Source organism: Octopus bimaculoides, chromosome 3 (genome assembly GCF_046866305.1).
Source record: "Octopus bimaculoides isolate indiv1 chromosome 3, ASM4686630v1, whole genome shotgun sequence".
NCBI classification, from domain to species: Eukaryota; Metazoa; Mollusca; class Cephalopoda; order Octopoda; family Octopodidae; genus Octopus; species Octopus bimaculoides.
This window is the reverse complement of record NC_142930.1, coordinates 70,152,980-70,157,791: the sequence shown is the minus strand read 5'-3', so window position 1 is coordinate 70,157,791 and position 4,812 is coordinate 70,152,980.

Sequence of the window (4,812 nt, the reverse complement as noted above, 5' to 3'; positions counted from 1 at the left end):
ATAGATTGGACAATACAGGACACTACAAACATTTAAGAATTGTCATTTAGTGAGTCTTTTTAGCTTTTTTTTAAAAAAAAATATACGTTTAAAAATATATATATTTAAAAATTTTTCTTCAAAACTTGGAATATTACCAATGGTTTACACCTAATTCCAGGGTACACCAGTCTACACCTTTGTATTTTTTCCAGGAAAGTTTTTAAGTAGGGCCGCTCACTCGCAACTTCCTTCCTACTTCCTTCCATCTTTCCTCATATACTCTTCTAGACAGGTGTCTTTTCTCCAGCCCTATCTTGCTTTCCAGGTGGTACCTGAAATAGTACAGCATTCCAGGGCCGGAGATGAAGGTTCCTGTCTTCATACCTTGCATTCGAGTTCTCCATGCACACTCTTTCATAACTGCGACTGTACATAGAAAACAAGCCTCACCTTCCTTAGGTAGTCCGGCGGGCGGTGCATTCTTAATCACAGACTCAGCCGATAGCTGTACTCTTCCTAGGTGCGACAGCACGTGTTCGACGTAAATTGTCATCTCCGAAAGATGGGTGCACTGAACAAGAGCGTGCAGGATGGTTTCCTTCTCCTGCCCGCATCTTGGACATTCGGGTGGCACTGAAATCCCGTGCCTGGACAATTTCTCGTGGACAGGTAAAGCATTCCTGAAACACTGCCAATTCAGGGATCTTTGGTAATTATCCAAATACCCCGCCCTGAAAGTGTTCCGAAACAGGTTGGATAGCTGGTTCTCATCGAGCCCCAGTGTCTCTCCTAGCACGTCGTCACTTTTAAACTCTACCAACCCTTTGTAAAACGCAGAGGTGGTATTCCCGCTGCCGGCCTTACCCGCCTTGTGGATTAGCTCAAGTGCCTGCCGGCATTCCTTTTGCCATTCAGTCGATTTCTGTCTTTTAATTAAACCGGGTTTAAATCCCTCTAGAGAGGCTGGTCGTGGAAAGAATTCCTCGGCGAGCAAATTCCACACCCGACCACCATCCAGGTAAGACCAGAGATGCCTTAGTCTCAGTGCATATTTGCACATCAACAACCACGGCATCCCTAGGCCACCCTTTAACGGTTCCTGACAGCACACGGAGCGCCTCACAAGCGGCTTTCCCCTCCACAAAAAGCGGAAGAGAATCCGAACCAGCTTGTTTAGCCACAAATCAGGGCAGGGGACGACGGTGAGGCGGTAGGTGATAACTGACGCAATAAACGTCTGCACCACCTCCGCCCTTCCTTTCAGGGACAGCGCCCTTCCAGACCAAGTCCGGGATAGCGCTTCTACCCTGTTCGTCACCTCGCTCCAATTTTTCTCCGTCTGGGAGTCCGGACCAAACCAAACTCCGAGCAACTTAACAGGGCCATCCGTCCAGTGTCCAACAACACTGGACGTTATCGGCTTGCTGCTCCAGGTGCCGAGCCGCAAACCTACAGACTTGTCCATGTTAACTTTTGCCCCTGCCACCGTCTCGTATCTTCTGATTGCCTCTGCTACGCGAGGTAGCTGAGTCATCTTGGATACGGTGATGGTGACGTCATCCGCATACGCCGAAACACCTTTACCACATCCGATTTCATTAGTGGTGCTTCCCAACTTCTCCAACCTCCGCAGCAATGGCTCAAGAGACAGAACATACAGAAGCGGAGACAGGGGGCACCCTTGACGGACTGAACGCCTGATCTCAAACGGCTCCGATAGGTAACCGTTCACCTGAACCGTGGATTTGATGCCACCATAAATGGCCTTGATCCAACCGCGGAAATCCGGGCCTAGCCCAGCCGCCTCAAGGACTGCCGCCAGGTACCGATGGTCAACCCTATCGAAGGCCTTACTTTGGTCTAAATGGACCAATGCCCCACCTCTACCGGAAACTTTCCCCACCCTGTCTAAGGTGTAGCGTAAGAGATGAAGATTGTCCTGGATCGACCTGCCAGGAATGGCACATGTTTGCGCCCTCCCGACAAGCTTATCCGCGACAGCCGTCAACCTTTTTGCTAGCACCTTGGCCAAAATCTTTAACTCTACATTCAGTAGAGTTATGGGCCTGAAATTACTGATATGGTCCCCCTTGCTCGGGTCTTTTCTGACCAGCGTTACCACTCCCCGACTCACAGAGCAGGGAATTCTCCCATTCTGTTGCCAGTTCGTGTACACGCCAGCCAGCAAGTGTCCGAACAAGTCCGGCATTGTACTATAAAACTCGTAGGGCAGACCATCCAGTCCCGGCGACCTGTCCCGCGCGCTCTCTGCCAGTACCTCTTTGACCTCCGCAGCTGTGATCGGCCCTTCACAACGCCCCACCTCACTTGCTGAGAGTCGCGGTCCGTCAGCCAGGACATCCCTTAAGGGCTCCCCATGGTCCAACGTCTCGTTCGTCCCAAACAACCGTGCGAAATGCTGATGAAAGGCCTTCTGCATCTCCTCCTGTCCTTCGATCCGGCGCCCCTGTTCGTCAATTAAAGACTGCACAGAAGCATTTCTGCCTCTCCGACTCTCCACATGACGGGCCCATCCGGCAACATTAATACCTTCTCTGCCTACCGCGCGTAACTTAGCCCTGACTCTACTACCTTCGTGTTTGGCTTGGAGGTGACGGAATAATACCGACCTCGCCGCCAACACTCTGGATGCAGAGCCTGATACTATGGCATCCTCTAATTCCTTAGTTAGATTCCCTTCTACTCTTGCTCTCTCTAAACTTAGCTCTTTACTAAATCTAAGAGACTCTAAACGTATGGCTCTTTTGAGGGCGCACCACCATCTGTTATTAACGATGGCTCCGCATAATGCCCTCTGCACTAGTTCCTTCACCCGAGCACGGAAGACTTTACTAGTCAAAATAGACTTGTTCATCTTCCAGTACCCGGGTCCCTGTCTATGACACTTAGCTAACTGCATCCTACATGTCACAAATTTGTGATCCGTGTAAGAAGTACAGTGAAATTGTGGACAACTAACTATATCCCTATCACTGTTTTTTATAATCACCCTATCTAAGTAAGACCTCTGTGTACCGTCGTTATTAGACCACGTCCACTGTGGAACGAACGGTTCATCCAGTCTATAGCGGTCTACTAGTTTATAGCTTGCTAGTAGCCTTTTTAGGCCAGGGCTTCCCCTTCTATTGATTGAGCCACCACTATCCACTTGCGCGTTGAGAATAGCGTTGAAGTCTCCTGTTAAAACTAAAGTTTTCGACGTCGCTAGGAAATTTTCCAAGTCTCGAAAAAAAACCGTTTGTCTATTTTCTTGCGGAGCATATAGCGCTACCAACCTGAAAGACTGCTTATTCGCGTGTGTCACATCCAGAACGACCAGCCTACCTTCTGGGTCTAGAAAGACTGCACTTACCTGTACATCCAAGCTTTTTTTGAACAGTACCACAACGCCCCCACTCCTTCCTTGACTCGGAGAAATAAATTTCTCGTAATCATTCAGAAGAGGTGAGAACGCCTGTGGGCCGTTCAGCTTGGACTCAGTCACCACACATATATCTATCTTTCGCGACCTGAGGTCGTCTAGGAGGCATGTCTGCTTCCATTTGGACCTCAGGCCCCGTACATTTATACACCCTATCTTAACTTCCATGGAAAAAAAAATGTTTACATTACCTTTGCAGGAGGGGTTTCACGACTTGCATCGTCCCCTCCTCCGGTATCTTCTATGACTGGTGTAGCCGTTGGTTTTAAAATAATTTTTTCTTTCACGATATGCTGACTCACATCAAAAATATCGTCAGCATATCTCCGTTTGAATTGTTCGTAGTGTTCGGCACTTATCCTCGCCAACCGTATGTGCGGCGGTTTACCTTCAATCGGTCCCATTATCGTATAGTTTTTTTTTGTTATTAGTTCGTGTAATACTTCGTTTTTGATGGTGTACGAAACAATTCTTTCTTGCGGGGGTTTAGGCGCGGGTTTCAATTTGGGAGTGAACGAGGGTATTATTTCCCGTTCTGGTCTGTAGATACTGTTGCTCACAGTATATTTCAGACACAGATTGCATGTCAATAACCATCTAGAAAAGATGTTTTCATGGGGTTAAAAAGTAGTAACATGGTCCTACGCAGGACTGCCACCTTAAATTGGCAAATAGATTTTACTATGCAGTATAATTACTACTTAGATCTCATTCAGAGATTGAAAACTAGCTGTTTTACTCATTACGAGATCAGTGACTATCTGTCACTTCTATATTTATATACTGTGAGTAAGGTCGCGTAAACTACTGTCTCTGGTCGGCGGTTGTCCAGCACCGAGGACAGAAAATTACCCAGTGACCATTGGTCTATTGGTGCTGGTAGTGGTTAGGAGGGAGTATACTACTGTGATCCCTTGCTCCCGCCTGTGATTCCTTGCTCACAGTATATTTCAGACACAGATTGAGTGTCGATAACTAACTAGAAAAGATGTTTTCCTAGGGTTAAAAGATGATCCTACGCAGGACTTCCACCTTACGTTGGCAAATAGATTTTACTGTACAATGTAGATACTACTTAGATCTCATTCAGAGATTTAAATCTAGCTGCTTTACTCACACACACACACACACACACACACACACACACACACACACATATATATATATATATATATATAGTTTTAGGGAAAATAACCAATTTTCAAGAACTCATCGATGAAAATCCACTATCTATAAGGCTCAATTTAATTTTAATTTTTTATAAATTGATTTTAATTGAGTTTTTTACCTGTAATTTTGGATTTTGTCCCTAATAATATTATTATATATATATATATATATATATATATATATATATACAGTGGGGGGAAATAAATATTCGTACATGT